General features: G+C 34.0%; 1 long non-coding RNA gene across 2 annotated transcripts; it reads right to left on the minus strand.

Moving 5' to 3' along the window:
• Positions 1 to 15,004: 15,004 nt before the first annotated feature.
• On the minus strand, positions 15,005 to 16,975 carry LOC136223943 (uncharacterized). Of its 2 annotated transcripts, none has more exons than XR_010686210.1 (3): positions 16,829 to 16,975; positions 15,967 to 16,338; positions 15,005 to 15,572 (listed from the first exon to the last, which is right to left on the minus strand). It is a non-coding gene; the product is annotated as an uncharacterized lncRNA (long non-coding RNA). The 2 variants fall into 2 exon arrangements; XR_010686209.1 differs by having other exon boundaries at positions 16,825 to 16,975.
• Positions 16,976 to 20,478: the final 3,503 nt, after the last annotated feature.

The raw sequence follows: 20,478 nt of genomic DNA on the forward strand, positions 1-20,478 counted from the left end.
CAAGAACGAAGTCAGATATGGGAGAATATTCCGAATTCTCGGTAGAGAATCCAAAATTCTCGGTAGAGAATTGTGGGCCGCGATCGAGAATCACAAATTCTCGGTCGCGACACGCCTTTTCCAGGAATCTTCTTCCTTTGTTTCGAAGACCAAAAAATCACTTCCTCATTCTCGGCCGAGAATTAATTATTCTCGGTAAGATCAACAGCCTTTGTAGCACAACATACACATGTTTAAATTCTAAGAAACGCGTTCGTTCGGGTGGATAGAAACGTCTCTTCGTAGAGGATACGACCCTACACAATGAACACGACACTTCAATCACGACTCTTCAACATCTATAAATAAAGAGTTGATTGAGAGTTGAAATATAATGAGAGAGTTAGATTTTAAGATTAGTGCAAGAGTTATGCAGAAACTCTGACTCAGAAATGAGTCAGAGATTAGATTTCATTTTTGTAAAAAGCAATATGATGTACACACATTGTTTATCAAATAATTACAAACACAGTAGCGTTTAGATTTGTTCATATTAGTTTACATTTTGGTAGTAGATAGACCAGTCTCTATTCCGAAGATTCAGCGAGAAGATTTAGTAGAGGATCCACCCCTGAGCCTAACAAACTCTAACGAAACCCAAGGAAAGGATTGACAACCCGTTCACTTGCAAGTGGTCGAAAGTTTCCATGCTTTTTGATTCTATTCGATAGATTTTTATGTAGCACTTTGGTAAATGATCCGAAGTGAGTTTTGGTGTTTTCATTAAAACGTAATTGATATCATCAGTAAAGTATTAATTTGGTTAATGAAGCAATCTAACCCGACCGTAGGAGGATTGACTACAGTTCAAAGCCTTTTAATTTGAGGAATCAACGTTTATTTCATTTTTATAATTTATACAAAGTTTAAAGTTGTTTTGCTTTGCTTAATGCAAACGAATACATTTGTTTACTTTTCTAAAGAACTAAACGTTTCTGTTTTGTAAATTTACCCTTAAATCAAGTTTTCTGTAAAAAGCGTTCCCTGTGGGTTCGATATCTTTTATTACTACAAGCGTATACCGTGCACTTGCGGAAATCATTCAACAACAGTCAATGGTTTGTTTGTGAGCAATCTCACCTCAATTTCTGGAATGAGGAATGGCTAATTCCTACAGTGGCTGATCTCTTGAATTTAGGAGTTGCAGACCGTATGCATAGGGTGGAATCCATTCAACAGTACCGTGCTCAAGGAAATTGGGAGGAACTGCCGCCGCTTCACCCGGACGTAATCACGGCAGTTAAGAGCATACATCTCAATAAAATTGATAAAGACACCTGCATTTGGAGCCCAGCTGTAGATGGGAGATTCTCAGGTGCGCGGTTCTATAAATGGATGCTTCCTAGGCCGCGTGTTTATCCAGTTAGACTCCTTTGGAAGCCATACATCCCTCCTTCGCATGCTTTAATTTTCTGGAGCGCATTTCAGCAATGCCTCCCGACTCAAGAGGAAGTTCAGAAAAGGGGAATCAGCCTTGCCTCGAGATGCTGTTTCTGCTATTCTAAATTAGAATCCGCTGATCATATCTTCGTGGACTGCGGGTTCGAGGTCTCGCTTTGGGAGGCAATGGGCCAGCTTTTTGGAAGAAGGATACCGACCACGGGAAATCTACAGGACCGCTTAATCCCCGCTCTTCAGATGAGATTCAGCCCCCTAGTCGCTGCTCTCTAGTATAGCGCAGTGGTCCATGTTATCTGGATAATCTGGAAAATGAGAAAAGCATTCATCCATGACGGGATCATCCCGTGTATCTCCATGGCTCTACGGTTCTTATGGCATCAGATCAAACAGGCAGACAGATTAAATAATGGCACTATTTGGAATTCTTGTGTTGAGTAGAAAATTCTATCGAATCTTTTAGTTTCCCCACGGTTACCGAGGGCTCCGAAGATGATTCCCGTTCGCTGGATCCGCCCAATTGAGGGGTGGATCAAATCAAACACAGATGCCTCTATATTGAATGATAGGGCGGGTTATGGGGGTGTCTTCAGAGACAATCACAGGAAGCCAGTCGGGGCTTTCACGTCCCCCTCTTCCCTTCCGCTAGCCTATCTTGCAGAACTAAAGGCGGCTATCACTGTTGTTAAATTTGCTTTCGAAAGAGGTTGGCACAGTTTGTGGTTGGAAAGTGACTCAGCCTATGTGGTTCATATGTTACGCTCACGCTCGCTGAAAATTCCATGGATTTTAAGATGGGATTGGGAGGATTGTCTAAGTAAAATGGAAAAAATGCAAGTAGTAATCATGCACATATACCGGGAAGGAAACAAGGTGGCTGACTGTCTTGCCAAACTGGGCCAGCTAAGTCAAGATCCGAAATGGTGGGACCTTCCCCCTACGGCTTGTTTAGAGTTTGTTAATGAGAACTTTATTAACCGTACTATTTATCGGTTTGCTTAGTTGTTCTTTTACTTTCCCTTGTACGTTCTTATCTTTTTTTTTCTTTCTTTTCTTCTTCAATAAAGTAGGCTCGGTGTTCATGGATCAACAGGGGGTGCCAAACTAGTTAGGATTCCTTGTCCCTAGAACATCTCACCTAGTTCCAATTAAAAAAAGTTACTATTATCCAAAATGTTATTAGATGTTTAATTATTAAGGTTTGACAAAATTATCTTAAAATATTCTTTTTAGTATGTAAAATCTTTAATATGATAATATTTTAATTTGATCAACAAAGAAATTATAAAATAAAAAATATAATACAAAAATTAATAAACACAAGTTAAATAAATAAATAATTTAAGATAAAATTTTATTGGACAAAAAAACATGTTGTGTGCAAATAAGAAATAATGTTGAAAAAAAACATGTTTTGTGCAAATAAAAAAGATAATTTTATGAATATCAAATAATTAAAAGCAGATTTTAATGAAAAGTAAAAAAAAAAAATTTGTGAAAAACATTGAAACTCAAATGTTTCATAAAAAAAAACTAAAAGTTGTTGTTTTGTAAACACGGTTTGGAGTAAAACCTTAAACATTGTTCCGACGAGCTGAAACAAACACCCCTTAACTTATACTTCCTTAAATTAGTGGCTTGATACATCGGTGACTAACCTCTTACACTTTTCGAACGACGTCAATTGTCTCCTTGTAGTTTTAGGGTCAAATACATGAATATCATAATTAAGTACAAAATTATAACTGAATCATATTACTAAACTTAATTCTTAATATGTCAGTATTCTCTATATATTATGATTTTATACCATAATTTAAAAATTGTAGACTCAAATTCATAAATCATAAACCCTAAAAAATATATTTTAGACTTCTAATTTATAAATTTCAATCCTTAAAATATATTAAAAGTACTGATTTTACTAGTTTGATATAATCTACAATTATGACTTACATAGTTGTAAATAGTTTTTAAAAGATGAATTTCTGTGTAATTTTTCCCTAGATTAATTAGATAAAGAGCCCAACCAAAAAAGGGCTTCTAGATGGTTTAGTCGAGAAGTGGCCAGTGGGCTTGCTTGAATCCAGACTTTCTTCTATATATGCTGCTACTTCTACAACTCCAGCCGCGGCACTGATATTCTTTCCCTCTGCTCTCTAGGGTTACTTTGTTTGTTTCAAGCATATATATAAGCAATCAAAAGCCATTTGGATTCAGAATTTCGGAACAGTGAAAAGGCAAAGAAGAGATAATGCCGCAACTCTCTCTGCTTGAAATGTAAGGCTTTTGTATCTCTAGTTCCTTTTTCTTTTACGTGTTTGATTTCTCTTCTTTCTCCATTTTGGTGTTCCACGATGAGGTTTCTTCCAATTTTTACACTTGAAATGAATACATATTTTCAGTTTGTTTTCTTATTTGTTTAATTTTAATTTGCATATGTTGATTGTATGAGGAAACCGTTATTCTCATATATTTTCTGATTGACAAAGAATTCAGAAAAAGAATAGGAATTGATTTGATTTGCACGGTGGAAACTAACAGAGTGATGGTTTCCACGGATCATCATACTATATTAAGTTTTACTTTACAGAATTGTAAATGTATGTTATTTAAATGAATAATCCTTTTCATCAAATCTCAAAATAGAATCATGTAAAATTTCTTTAATAAATTATCTTTTTATATTTGAGAATTGGTGCAGGGAAAATAATAGTGAAGAAATAGAAGTCAATATCTTCCTAAGTAGAAAGGATATTCTAACTGATTGCAGAATGTCGCCGGCGAAAACTTTGATAAAAGATTGCAAGTAAGTTGCGGTTTAGTATTACTAATCTCTTGTCCATATTAACCATGAAGTTTTTGTTTCCGAAGATTTGGTTTTATTGATTTGTTTATTATTTTTTCTTATAATTTTTTTTTTTCATTTTGTTTATTATTTAATATACTATCTTTAACCTAAAGTGATCTTTTGGTCTCTTGAGCTTGGTTTATGTCGTCCTTATTTCAACTTGTTCAAATCTCCTCTTTCACAAGGATAATGGGATATTTTTAATATTCTCGATGTCAATCACTTTTTCCGGCCAAGTTTAAAGGATCCATAATATATTCAACTTTGTTTTATAAATTATAAAAAGCAAAATGGCTAACAACTAATTATGAAAAAGGAGTTGAGACCAAATAAGTGATTTCTTATGGCGAGATCTTAAACTAGATGATTTAATGTTCTCAATTGATTCCTGGTTTTTTTTTGCAGCACATCCCGAGTGGCTATGGCTGGAAACATTTGACCACGTTCTCAGACTTCATCACAATTGAGGTTTTTGAAGGGATGGAAAGAATTTACATGCCGAAACAAATTGGGGGAAGTAGATGTTTGTGTGGAAATGGGACTAAATTCAGTCGTTAAGGAGCCTTTTCAAATTTCTGGATTTCAGCACAAGACTTATTCCGAAGAACAGGAAATCGATTCCCAGAAACACACACAAACCAACCAGAGTCTGTCTGGTATGGTTGTGGGAATGGGAGAGCTAAGTTGTGCAAGGCATGGACATATTTTGTATGGGGAAACAAATTGGAATAAGGAGATGTTTGGGTCTTTGAGCTGGTTAATATGAAGGATGTCATGAAAGTTACCATATTTCGGTTACTTGAAGAGGAGGCAGCAGCTAATGGCCAAGTGAATCACCTTAGTTAAGCACGGTTTTGATGTCCCTACAAAAATCTTTTAGGTGCAAATTCTAAATATAGGTTCAATATTCATTAAGTGATTATTTATTTAGCAACTCGGTAATCAGCTAAATGTTTCTATGTGGTTTCACTGAATCCGGTTTTATTTTCCCGACAAGACATGCATCTATCATTTCTTCTAACTGCCATTTCATTGCCCATTCTGCTAAATTCAGTGGTGGGTCTATACCAGGTCTTACACAAAGAACCTCGAACAAAACAACCCTGAATAAATACTCATCTCATATATGGGTTAGTTGTTGCCTTCTGAAGTATTTGGGACCCAGACACCCTAAACTTCCTTTAACAGCTGTACTCACATGGTTTGATCAATTTCTGGTCCGGTCTTCGAAAGTTCGAAAAATCAGCAACTTTGTCCATTATCTTCAGCTTTTGCTTGCAACCCAAGCTGGGATTACCAGATAAACTTGAAGACCTTTCGCGATGCCACTATAATGAGCTTATTAGTGCTTTGCCTTTTCAAGAACATAGTGATCCCAAGGCTGGTATTCGCAACATTGCCTTGAAATAACAAGGCTTCTTCATCTGCCATATGAACCTTTCTTGCTTTTGTTTTTGCACCAGTCAATGAAGAGTTTGGATATTGCGATTCCTTTGAGCCTATATTGTTTTTGGGTGGCAATGAAAGGCGTGTAGGCTAACACAATGCTTGTCATGCATCTCCGAACCATTCTTTTCAAGTATTGAAGTATGCAAAACATATGGGCTAACTCATTATCCGATAATCTGAATTTACACATTCAAATTTAAAGTGACAGAAAGAGAAACAAGAGGGTTCATCATTTGGAAATACGGATTAATCCATACTATTGAGGTACTCAGTTCACGAGCAAGAAGCACCTAATTATGGTTGTGTGTTATAATCTTCACTTGATAATTTATATTTATTTCTATATTATGCTATTGAGATTTGTAACTTTTTTGGCACATCAACTGTAAAATATTGTCGAAATAGTATTTGTTATTAGAATACTATTTTTATTTATGTTATTCTTAGTTAAGTACAATTTTTAAAAATAAGACTTATATGAACTTTATACTTTTTGTCACACTGAGTTTATTACAATCATAATAATAATAATAATTAATAATAATAATAATAATTATTATTATTACAATTTGTATTTGTGTGTATTAGTCTGCAAAGGCAATATAAGGCGAAAGAAATTGGCAATCTTGATCTTGCAATTTTGATGCTTGGTAGAGAAATATATATTTTCCCTTCTACTAGAAAGTCTTTGGACTTGATGAAGTTAGAAGAAGCTAAAAATTGTGATTTTGAAGTGAAATGGGTTGTTAACCGAAAAACTTTCAAATCTTTATCATTAACAACAAGTTATATATATAACAATTACAAAACACTAAGACAAAGATATAAAAAATGAAGACATCCCTCCATGAGCAAGCTAGACTGCAATAAGCTGAACAGCGCGGAACTCTGTGATGCTATGTCACATCAATCGGTTGAGTTCTACATTGTTTGTGTGAAGGTTTGTGGATTTACTTTATTTTTCAAAAAAAAAAAAGGATTTGCATATCTTTTTAGTCCATGTATTTCAGATGGCTGGAAAGTTCCTGGCATATATGGAAAAGATTATTTAACATATACAAAACTGATTCTGACGGTTGTTAGGCGTTCTCCATTCCGACGTGTTAAGGCACATTCTTTCTAAGAGGATTTCAATTCAGGTATATATGACTTTCTTTCTGTATTTTACTGCTTCACCACTTGAAGCTGCATTTCTATTCTGGAATTGAATTTTGTTGTACACGAATTTTGTAGACTGATCTATTGCATTTTCTAAGGATTTGGTACAACAATATGCTAACATTACTGCCTTTTGGCAGTCAGTTATTATAGATATAATCTTCTGTCGGATATGTGGTCATTGGTGTGATATGTTGCATTCTTGGTTATTATGTTTTCTGTTTGGTGAAATACTTATGTTAATAAGATAACATTTTGTGGCAGGGGAATAATTTCATTATCAATGGTCATTATATAGATAATTGATGTTAATTATTGCTTTGCTTTTTGTTTTTTGCTTGATGCTTTGAAAAACACATTTTAAGGTCTCTATATTTTGTCAATATTAACCATTTGGCAACTCTGTCTAGTTTTTTTTAGATTTTTAATCGAATATATCTTAGCTTTTAGGACAGCCATGGTAGATACCAAATAACCATGTTACTCTATTATTTTTTGTCTCTCTATTTATGTCAAATATAACGGTAAAAAATCTAAAAGAAAATAAACAGATGGAACAAATAATTAATATTGACAAAAGTTAGAGATCTTATAGTGTGTTTTTCAAAATAGGAGGACAAAAGAGCCTGTTAGATAAAAAAGAGGGGACTAATAAATTATTTACCCTATGAAATATATACATGCATAGGTTAGCTATTTCCATGTAACAAATTGAGATAATTGTACACAATTTTTTTTTAATAAGCTAAATTGAGATAATTGTAAATAATGTAGGAATTGAGTTGATTATTTTCTTGCAACTGATTTTATCCAAATAATGCCTAGGTGACTCCATGAATCATCTATCTCTATGTGTGTGTGGTTAACATGTGAAAAGTCAAACTTTTGATTGATCTGATTGAACTGTAAAAGCTCAAAGTTCGACTTGCACCCTTCTTTTATGGACCGCGTTCTATATCTTATGCTTTTGATTAATTATACACAAGTAGAGCTTGCATTGCTTCATGGAAGAATTCAATATTGAGGCATCAGACATGTCCCTTTTCCTTGTGTTTTTTAAGCAATTAACTTTACAAAATAATTAATTGCAAGATTAATTTTCATCTCTGTTTGTGCTTAATGTAAATGCAACATGGTCTAGCAGGATACTTGGACGGGCTGTTCCTCAAGACACTAGCAACTCTGCAGCAACGACCCTCAGCCTCAACTTCCTTATTGAAGTCACTCCGCCAACGGCACATCCGGTCCTCTCATAGCTGGGCTGCAACCATCTACTCTTATCACCAACCCGCAATAGCCCAACTGACCTCGAAACCATAAACATAGGCTCCGCAGGAAGTTGAAGACGTACTAGAATCAAATATTTAGAGACTCCTTGACAAACGAGTTTTGGGAGGGGTAATGAACGGAAACGTGATGTTAGTGTACCAAATCATTGACACTCGTTTTCCAAATGATTGCAAGAGCACCAGCCTAACCTTCTACGACGGCACTGAAGACACTAATGACTATGTGGATCCATTCATGATCACCATAACCTTATATTCCAAAAACGAGGATATCATATGTAAAGGTTTCCCACCACTCTATCTGTAAGTGCACATTAATGGTATAGGGGTTTAGCCCAGTATTCATCGACACTTTTAACCTCGTCAAAGATCATTTTCTATCATTCTTAGCGGCAACAACTAAGGTAAGAAAAATCAGTTGGGATCTAAACAACATGCAACAGAGGCCGACATGGCCACTCATAAATTTTGTTTCTAGCTTTCATCACCTGACCTCCCAAGTTAAGTGCTTCAACCTAGAGGTTGTCCATGACGCTCTAACCAAGGGAACTTTCTATGAACCCCTACAACATAAATATTTCCGCAAACTACCCCGATACATCAAGGAACTTTATTTTAATTTATACATATCATCTTGTTACCAATTTAATTTACGAGATTCTAATACGATTTGATTAGTAGTGAAATTACAATTAAAATATTACACATGTTTCACACAAATAAAGTTTACTCAACAAGTTTAATATGATCAAATATTTTGATTAAACATATACGTATTTTAAAATGCAATTTAACCCTAACGTTTTGATGAAAGTACAGATTTAGCATGAATATTAAAATTGTTCAAATTTAAACCTAACATTTTCAAGTAAGATCATTTTTAGCCCCTACATTATCGAAAAAAATTGGTTGACTGTTTTTTAACTATCACTTCATACCCTCCAAATACTATCAATTATGTGTAAGATATTCAGTGTATTACTAACAAACTTAAAAAAATTGTGTTATTGATATAGTGAAAAAAATTCAACTAAAATTCTACGAAACTGTTTCAATTTAGCGACAAAATTGTTTGAAATTTCTGATGTGAGAATTAAATAATAGTCAAACAAGTTTTTTCAAATTTTCGATAGCGCATGGCTAAAATTTATCTTCCTTGAAAAAGGTAGTGTTAAATTAGCGCAAATGTCATATTTGGTTCAACTGTTAGGTAATAGTTGTTGTTGATGTTAGCAGTTTGGTGTTGTATTAATTTGTTTGGTGTTGTTAGTTATTTGCTATTAGTTATTTAATTCATAGTATTTGGTAAAATTATGCTGAACTATTGCTATTTGTATGTAAAATGTCTAATATGAGCATATTTTAAATTAATCAACAAATAACTAATTGCATAAATTAAAAAAATATATAATTTTATCAATCTCAAATAACTACGAACAACTGTTTATAAAAATCTCAAAAAACAAGTTTTTCGTGAAAAGTTCAGAAACACACCTATTTCCATCAAAAAAATTTAAAAGCTATTATTTTGTAAGACTAGTAAATATTATATTTTCTACGATTTAGAGTAAAAGCACTAAACATTTCAATCCCCCAAATTTTACATGGGAATAATAAATCCCTAATTGATAAGGATAATCCAATTGACTGTAAAGCACATTCCAGTAGCTTTTATCTTATTTGGAAAAGGTTTGGAACCCTGTCTTCTGATGTGCTTCTTGATTTCAGGCTCTCTCACCAAGGACCGGCAATTCTCTTCTGTGACAATCAAGCAGCTTTCCACATAACCAGTGTTCCATGAATGCACAAAGCATATTGACATTGACTGTCATATCGTGCTTGAAAAGGTGCAGCAAAACATTGTCCACCTTCTTCCAATTCGATCTGAGCACCAAATTACAGATCTCTTCACAAACTTGGACTGTTGAATATCTACACTCCACGTTTGAGGGGGGCTGATGAAGCCCATTCACCAAATGGACCATCAGAGAAAAACAAGCCCAGAGTTGTTATGAAAGACACTGAACCAGCCCACAAAGTCTGAGTCCCCAAGGATAAGATGCTGCAATTGTTTGTGTATCTTTTAGTACAATGGTACAATGCTGTTATTTTTTGTTTTATTGATAGCTGTCATTACTTTTTTTGATGAGCACACATTGATCCTGTGTATATAACAAATAGTGCTGTAAGTTTTCTTTTGAGATAGAAATACAATTTCTAATTTCCAAACACCTCTTGTATGATCTTCTTTGCTATCGATCTGCTTCCCTACCCCTCAACAAAGGAGGAATTCCCCTGCTCTCTGCGTATTGATTCAATTAAACATTTACAATCCCCAAAATTTGACATGGAAACATAAATCCCTAATATATAAGGATAACCAATCCTCTACCAGGCTGTAGAGTTGTATAATTCAATTTTAATTATGGTTCTTAAAAAACTTTCAAGGTCTTCAACAATGACTCGTAAGTTACTTGTAACGGAGGAGGAAAGTGAAAGGTTGAAGTTGGAGGAGAAAGAAGACAGAATCAGTGATTTGCGTAGATTCCATCATTCAGCATTTCCTCTCCCTTTTGCCTTCAACTGAGGAAGCTATCAGCACTGGAATTCTATCAAAACAGTGGAAGAATCAATGGACTCGAGTTCCTGTCAAATGTTTCTATCCGGTTGTGATGAGGATGAGCAAGAGCGAGTTTTCCTTAAATTCATGGACAATACCTTGCTTCTATATCAATGTTCCAAGATCAAGGAATTAATATTTTCTTATAACTTTGAAATGGATACTAATTTTATTTCCAAAATCCGTTTTGCCACAACAAAACATGTGGAGGAGTTATTTTTGAATTATTATACAGATATTGGTTACGTGTTACCGAAATGCATTTTTGAGATTGCTTCCTTGGTTAAGTTGGAGTTTCACAATTGTAATTTGCAGCCTAGTTGGAGGATAAATTGGCCATATCTCAAAGTACTGCAAATTGATTATTGTATGATTGAGGATGGGCTATCTATTGAAGAGGTTGTATCTGGCTGCCCGTCCCTTGAATCTTTGAAATTAAATGTCTGTTGGGGGAATGTTATTATTGCTTCTAAATCTTTGAAAATTTTGACTTTGAGGGAAATTGAATTTGATCAACATACTACAATTTTATGTCCAAATCTTGAGAAATTATCTCTCCATATTGTGAATACAGATTATGTGGATACAGTTCGTATTCGTATAACTATGAGGGAAATTGAATTTGATCAACATACTACAATTTTATGTCCAAATCTTGAGAAATTATCTCTCCATATTGTGAATACAGATTATGTGGATACAGTTCGTATTCGTATAACTATTTCAAATGTTTTATCAGCAACTCCATCACTTCGTTCGTTGAAACTAAAGCACTGCTAATTCCTCCATCAGCTTGATATTGCTTCAAAATCTTTGAAAAAATTAGTTTTAAACAATATTTGTGTAAGTTGTGCAGCTGAAATTTCTTGTCCAAACATTGAGGAATTGTATTTGGAATCTTTGAACATTGAAAAATATGAGTTCATAAATTTTCCGTCTTTATCTTGTGTTACTCTTGGTTGTATGAGCGAAGATCCATTAGATGGGTGTGTCGAAAATTTGGTGAGGAGGATTCTGATGCAGCTTCAACAAGTGAAGGAGCTAAGAGTTGAGAATTGGTTTCTAGAGGTAATTCTCGTCTTTTTACATTTTTTATTTGTCAACTAAGTATGAAGCTGAATTACTACAATATCATCTAAAATTTATCTTTTCATTACGTTTGAAGATTCTATCAGCCGTGGAGATTGGATGGCTATCTTATCCATTGTTAAACATCAAATGTTTAACTCTAGATGATCCTAATTTTAAGCACATTTTGGGAATTGTGAATACACTTCGCTGCTCACCTATGCTTGGAGATTAGTTATAGATCAGGTAATGTTTGTTGCAGTCAATCTTTACTTTAAATTTAATTCAAGTATAATTATGGTGTTTTTTGTAATGTATTTCGATTTTTGACCAGCTCGTGTGGAAACTTTTGACTATATTGCTCCGCAAAGTTTTAACATTTCGTGTTCTATGAAGAAACTTGCCTAGAAAATTCAATTTCTAAGCGTAGTGTTTAAAGAAGAAATGATTTAAATGATACTATTATGTTACTTTATGTTATTGATTTCATAACAACTCTTTCTCCAGTATCATGGAACTTAAGATCTTGACTTGAATAATTTTGAGGACACCTACTTGGATTCAAATGCGATCGCTTTCAATTATTTGATGTCACATTTGAAGACTGTAGAGATTACTGGCCTCTGGGAGAACTATGGTCAATGTAAGGTTCTATCTTTTGTTGAGTTTGTACTAAAGAATGCAACAAAATTAGAAAAGATGGTCCTCACATTACACGGCGAAATGGACTTTCAGTTTAAAGTTTCTAAAAAATTGTTAAACTTCCCAAGGTGTTCTCCACATGCCATTTTAGAGTTGTTATAATCTAATTTGATAGGCATAGCCGGTCTTGTAAAACGTGTTTAAAGTTTAGTGTTATTTTTTTTGTAAGGGAGGAGGTGGACTAAAGTTCAAATTATTTTTCCCCACCTACCTCCCCTAAGGTTCGAACCGAGAACATGTAGCTATAAACATTAGCTAATTAAGGTCAGGTCACCCATGGGCGCTGGTGTTGTGTTTTGTTGTAGCAGATAATATTTATTTTATGTAAATTTTTTTACAGGCAACATATCTTAATTCTCGTAAAAGCTTTCTATTTAAAAAGCTGAATTATGGGTCGTTTGATGGTCATAAGTTGTCATCTAGTAAAGTGTTTCGAAAGCTTTTAGATTAAGTGGATATTTGCTTGATGATTGATACGATTAGTAAGGATGATGGGGTGAAGGATCTTGAAAATCTGATTGCAAAACCATTTGGAAGTGTGGATTTTATGGCTAAGGCTTCTTACTTTGTTCCTTTTTGGTTTTCATTTCTTTGATGTTCCTCTTCCCGGGCTTCTAAATTTGATCCTTGTTGGCCGGGTTGGTTTGCACCATTTTTGTTTGTTGTAATTAAGTATCTTTCGCAAATATATCCATTGGTGAAAACACACCAAGTAATGTTACTTTGTCAAAAACAAAGTAACCATAGAAGGCACCATATATATATGGTAAAGGCTATGCTTACTTTGTTTTTTACAAAGTAAGCCTTACTAGTAGCGAAATTCTAAAACACAAAACAATTATCAAATTTGGTTGAGTTGCTAGTCAAATCCAGTCCAAGTCTTCATCAACCATATTCCGCTCATGAATATGAGCTCTCTCATTATCTCCATTACTGAAACTGAATGAATAGTCTAACTCTGATCTCATCAAATATCACAACATTGAATTCACCATTGTCCTTTTCATAGTTGAATAATAGGAAAGATGAATGCCGACCCGAATAATAGTCAACGAATTATCTCCATCCACTTCGAAACCAAAGCTAACCTTCACTTACCTGTACGATACAACAAATAAACACATTCTTTTTACAAATATTTTTTTTTTATTGAAGAGGTTGGAAGCCGCTATCAACTATCCCGGGGCATCCTAACTAGGTCAGCACCTCCATAACCGAAAATAACTGGCCCAAATATTATTAAAAGGAAAAAGAAATGTAATGTAATACGAAAGAATAGAAAAAACAAAAGAATGAAAAGAATAAAAATCTTAGAAAACCTGCAAAATCTGCAGAAACAAATGACGAGGTAAACGGAGGAGTATGCGGCCATGTTGCCCTCACGGAATATATGCAATGCGAACAGTTGCATGATGGATAGAAGTGACAGGCAGTTAACCCAGTCTGGACAAAGACGCCATGGTACCCGACTGATCCGTGTTGCAACGGTGTTGATAACTGAAGCAGAATTAGATTCCAGCCAAATTAAGCAGATCCCTTTTGTCCGTGTTGATAACCGAAGATTACCGCATGTCACTCTGCTTCATATGGTGAGCAATATGAGAGTGGGATCGCAAATGCTCCCAGCCGAATTCCGAAATAGTCTAGCGGCATCGGCAGTCACAGAACCATCTGTGCTAAGCTTCATCCAGCCGATTAATGGTGGAGCCCAAATTACATCCAAAACCCCAGGTGCAAGAGGAAGTCGCGGAGGTACTGACAGCTGACCCAAGACGTTCCTATCAAGATCAGAGTTGAAGGATGAAGCCAGGCTGCCATGCATTGCCTCCGGAGCAAATATTATCTTGTATTCGACAAATGGAGAAAAGCAACCACACTAGTACACAAAAGGCCAAAGTACATGAATAAATGTCGCATAAATAGTAGTAGTTCCCACCAACGAAAGACGTTGGAAATTATGCATACTTTAGCCAATTTAAATTTGCACACAAGGTTAAACCCACCTAGGATCAAGTCTGCTCAAACTTCTTTTCACCATGAGCCTACCATGCCAACATTTTAATCATTCATCTAGATAAGCAATTCTATTAGCAGAAATGGAGAGACAACTTATCGAAATGTAATCACATTCTACAACATTCCACTTAAATGAATAAAAAGCCAGAGAAGTGATATACCTCTAATCATTCTTTAAAATCTAAATAGCCAAAATATAAACTTGATGACGTTACATAAATCAAACTAATAATTTCAAATGCTGCACTTCGAGAAGAAATACCTCATGACCATGCATCTTAGATAATGGAAATTAAGAAAACTTGGTGCCCGCTAATAGCCTAATATAATACTTAATCGATAAGTTGATTGGCCTTAATAATTTTCACCTCCTGGTCAGGAAGCCAATTAATCAATTCAAATTTGAATTTGTGCTAGAACAGAAAGGAAACCAAAGCTGACATTTCTTCTTCCTTGGTATTGGTTCAACAATTATTCAAGTACATTAACATACTCTAATGGACATGTTAATAAATATTCCAAGCCAACAATCTCTTAGTATGAATAACTTAATTCTGAAGCTGGGAATGATTAGAAGCAGCAAGAGCGGCAGATGAAGAAGATACAATCTGAAATCAAGGTTTCTACAAATTGTAATGCTAAGAGAATTTACAGGAACGAGTAGTTCAACAACGATTCTATGCGTCAGACGTTGATAACTTCTACTATTTTCAATTGGGATTGTTGTTCATATGGTATATTCAGAAACTCTATCTTTATACCAATCCAATTCAAAAATATTAAACCGGCTACGCAGAGCTAACATAAGTCCTAATCAGTTCCTCAACCGTATCAGCAACGGTCTTCTGCTTGAGCTTTCTTCTTCCTCTTATGTGGACTTTTCTTGTATCAGTAAAAATTTACTTATTTACCGACGGCAGCACCAACTATCACTAGGAAACGTCCAATTCTTTGGCTTGAAGCATTCATTGCCCATAAACCCCTGCAATTCGACAAGCAATATAGTGAATTAGTAACTTTTCGACAGAATGAAATGTAACAAAGGCCTCACATTATGACATGAATCTTAAGAACAAGAAAAACATTCCGGGAACGCATCCGGTTGTACATGACATCAAAGAATGAAGTCTCTCTATTTAGATGGATATAACTACTCCATCTTCAATTTAACTAAACATGGTAAAGTTCATATAGGTATCTACAAGGAACAAATAATATCCTCTTGTTGGTTATAATAACCAACTCAAGACCCTTCACAAGGGGTGCAGGTAATGGCTTATTTGACAGTCTTAGAAGCATATATTCAGAAACACTACAATAAAGGCTAACATAGCAAGAAATAGAAAGAACATATTATAAAGAAATAGAAATCTTACCCCATCTTCTCTTATTGTTTGAGGAGGCAAATTAGATGAGTTACTCTAATTTCCTGTATGGGAATTTAAAGTCAACGAAACACATCCTTGACTCTTTGATATGTTTTTTTTTCTGCAAACGAGGTTTCCTTTTATGACTGTTCCCCTTATAATTGTCGTTCAGCTTATCTGGTGAAGGCATCCTCTAAAAAATTCTCCAAGTGTCCTATTTAGGGAGAGGAACTAAACGATAATCCACCAACTGAACTTGCAGTTCCTTATCGTCTTCATTCTCTCATCATTTTCTGTGTTAGAAAGGATAATGTTCGCCGGCCACATTCTGCAATCAGTGCTAGATATCTTTCTTTGTTCATTTGAGTGTCCGTGAGATTGCTGATGCAATCACATCTTGACATGAATTTTCTTGTTTCTTAAAATACAAATAGAAATACAAATGAAAGAAAAGACCTAATGCAACTTATACTTGAGAAAGTTCCATTGGGAACGACTTAATGCAGGGAAGCTTTCACCAAATCATGTAAAGCAATTGGCATACTATACCTAATTATTCATGGTTGCTGCCTATGGTTAATCAAATACCATAACAAATTAGCAATATGCGAATATAATTAAAATGATGAAATCAAGGTAATTAGAATTAGCAATATACCTAATTATTGATGGAAGAAATTAGAATAAGCAACTCAAAAACATATTAATTCAAAGGATTGTCAAATAGCATAACAATCGAGATTAAATGGAAGAGATTAGAATTCAACAGCATCCATCTTAACTCAGAAGCATCTTAATTTAATTTAAGAAATTAGAATTCAATTAAATGGAAGAAACTCAAAAGCATTTAATCATAATTAAAATTACCTACTTGCTGTGTGAATTGCTAACAACAATTGAAGAAAGGAGGAAGTTGATTCAAAGGCAGAAGAAGTGCAGAACTTAACGGCAGCCGCAGGTTCAGGGTTTCGTTCCGTCAAGATCGTTCTCTGCCTCTCTCTCTCTCTCTCTCCCCTCTCCATATCAACATCGTATTAACTTTAAAGTTAGGGTTTCAAAGTTATTTAAAGGACTCAAGGGATAAGATGGCCAAATATTAAATTTATGGGGGACAATTTAGACTATTTCAATTTTGCATATATAATATATACATAAAAAAAACTATAGATAATACGGAAAAAAAACGATATCAATAAATTATTTATCTTAAATAATATAATTTTTTTATATAAATAAAATACACTAAGTAAAATTTTTTTATGTATATATATATATATATTACATAAACTAGTTTAAAATTAGGAGGAATTATAAAAACAAACTCTATAATTTGTATCATTCTAACAATATTCCCCCTAACTTAAAATTGTTGTTGATGATGTATTTCCCATCACCATTCTGTTATTGGAGCACCTCTCTCCAAAACCTTTATCTTGGTGCACTTCTCACCAAATCGATCTTGTTGATGCACTTCTCATCAATCTTAAATCATCTTTCTGTTTTATCATATTTGTGAAGTACTTCTCTTCACAATCATTACATTATGCACTTCTCATCATAGTTAATAATTGTTGATGCACTTTGTCACCAATTTTTGGTCCCTTTGCTTCAATGTTTTCTCCATTGTATCCCTTTCTGATGTTGCAAACACGTATGGATCGCCAATTTCTCCTTCTTCTCCTTTCTCAGCTTCATCATTATTCTCCGAAATTTGATTACTTGTCCCTGCTATAGTCTTCCCATTTCCTTCAGCTGCTTCCTTATGTATCACCATATTCTCCACTATATTTTGAATCTCCACTTTGTGACTGATGCAAAGTGACCTCCGCAGCAGACAACATTCTTACAGGCACATGAATAGCCTCTCCAACACTCACAAGTCCCTCAAGATCCTTAATTCTATGATACCAATTGTTGGGATTTTAGACTAGAAAGAGAAGGAAGAAAAACATTTCCGAAAACATCTTTATTTTATCAATATTGTGCTCTCTCAAAAAGGTACATCTCATATCTATTATATGGGCTGACAAATAACTAAAGCAGAGAAAAATCTGCTATATCTTATGCAATCCCACTAAAATCTCAAAACAAACTAATTTAAAATAATTAAACTAACAACATAAAAATAGGACACATTTTAACAACTTTATTTTGAATTATTCTAATTTGAGATTATAATCTTGTGATTCAAAGTTTGTTATTTGAGTAGGTCTAGTTTTACCAAGTCTTTATTTGTTAGTGAGATAATTAGTGGAGATTTTATTGTTTGCTTTAAAATCTCCTTTATGGTTGCATTATAAGCCTATAATTTATGTATCTTTCAATTGTGCAGAACATTGACAAATTGAATAAAATTGTTAGCACCATTTTCTTATTTTCTTCTATATTTTTCTCAAAAAAAATCCCAACACTTTTACCATCCTATAAGCCCAATCCATCCAAATAGTAAATTAACAATATTCTTTAATTCTCTCCATTATAAAGTGAATGGAAATTGACTTGGATTGAACCAACCACTTTGAAATAGAACAACCTTAGAGTTTCCATGCTAAATTCGATAAAGGAATCATGAAGACAACATATGTATAAAATTTTGTGAAAATGAAGTTATGAGGATGTAGCTCAAATAGTAGAGCGCTTACTTTGCATGCGAGAAGCACGAGGTTTGATGCCCCGCATATCCACTACACATTTTAATTTTTTTTTCTCCTATTCCGATAGTAAAATGAATTACAAGAATAATAATAAAAAAAACTCATATTCCCATACTAACATGAATTACTAAAATAAAAGAAAGTAAAACTTGCTCAAAAAATAGAGATGGAATGACATTTTTTTGAAACAAATCAAACCCACCATATATGGAGATTGAAATTAACTACGGTAAAAACTAAATGATTATTTCATAATAAAACTGTGAATTAAGCATTGGTAAAAGTAAATTTTAATTAAACAGGTAATCAGAAAGCAGAAGACTCTAGACATCCTAACTAGGTTAGCACTCATAAAACCAACTACAAACCAGAACCAAGTATTATTAAGAGAAAGAAAAAACTACATAATAAAGAAAACAACCTGAAAGCAAACTAAACAAAAGCAAAGCTGGGTGAGACTAGAAAAATCATCAGCAACAAGGACCTGCAAAAAAAAGAATATTTAAAATAAAAACTTACATATTTAAAGAATATTTTTTTATATTTCAAATCCACCACACCTGTTATATCAAATTGAGGTAGTCCTATTTGAATCGCGTTGGATTGTATACATGATACTATATGTCGGTCTTAAATACTCTATAAAACATTAATTTATTCGATATTATTTTATTAAAAATTATCCCAATTTTAGAAGTTGGTAAGAAGATTAGAAAATAACATTTTTTTAGTCTTATCTTTTTTGAAATTGTACTAATTTACCTAAATAACGGAGCTTGACGTATGTCTCAACGTTTGTAAAATGATACTAAATTAGCCCCAAGTTTTATTCCCTAGAACGATAATAGCACGGTTTCACAAACGTTGATCCTAAAATAATGATTTTCTGTAAGCTCGTGCTATATTAAAAAACTTTTCTGAAAACATTGTGGAAATTTTGGTACGTGATCCCTAGATTTTGCATTTGGCACATACAGTTAGAAGTAGTTGATGCAATTGATAAACAATCTGAAATTTTATGCATCTTTTAATCCTAATTATTCGAAATGAAACAGACCTAGTTATTCTTTCTACATGTATTCCTCTTGGTTTGTGATTTGCTAGAAGGAATTCGAGTAGAAGATGTAGCTGGATTTGGTTCATTTTCTGCTAACACGAATTGCAAGGAGGCAGTGTATTTAATCGAGGCCGGTGCTTCGATACCGGAAACTTTCATGAATATTACCCAAATCGATGAACAAAAAAGTGATGGTTTAGTTAGCTTGACTCGTTAGACAATGTGAGCTTAAGTAGCCACTAGCGGGTATTCTTTCCACTGCTGGGAGCGGGAGGTTGTCGCTGCTCTGTGAAGCCAACCTCAACCTTGAAACAACATAGTTAAACACTCGGCTTGGAACACGCCAGCAAGATGTTAGCTGCATCAAACTCAGACTTTTGAGTCAGGGTAACGTTCCATCACATTGTTGCCCCCACTTGGGTCACAAGCTTGTGCTACCAAGCTCAGCCATGTAAGTTGTCATGGTTGAAACTAATAAGTTACGTAAAGCTATTGTTATGTAACAATGTGAGATTAGATTTACTAGAAAATTACAAACTATAATTAATTATGAAACTTTTATAAAAACTAGATTACATCATGCTAAATTTGTCAAATATAAGCTATGTGGTTTAAAAGTTGGCAAATAGGTACGTTGAGGTTCATTTTGTTAGCAAACACAAACTAAATTGACTAAATGTGTTAAAAAAAGTCAAAAGTCAAAAGGAAAAGAGTTAATTTTGTTCTTATATTTATTTATTTTATAAATTAACCCCTTATTATCTAATTATCACACAAAAAACCCCAAAATAAAAAATAAAAATAAAATAC

This window comes from Euphorbia lathyris, chromosome 3 (assembly GCF_963576675.1).
Source record: "Euphorbia lathyris chromosome 3, ddEupLath1.1, whole genome shotgun sequence".
Classification (NCBI taxonomy): domain Eukaryota; kingdom Viridiplantae; phylum Streptophyta; class Magnoliopsida; order Malpighiales; family Euphorbiaceae; genus Euphorbia; species Euphorbia lathyris.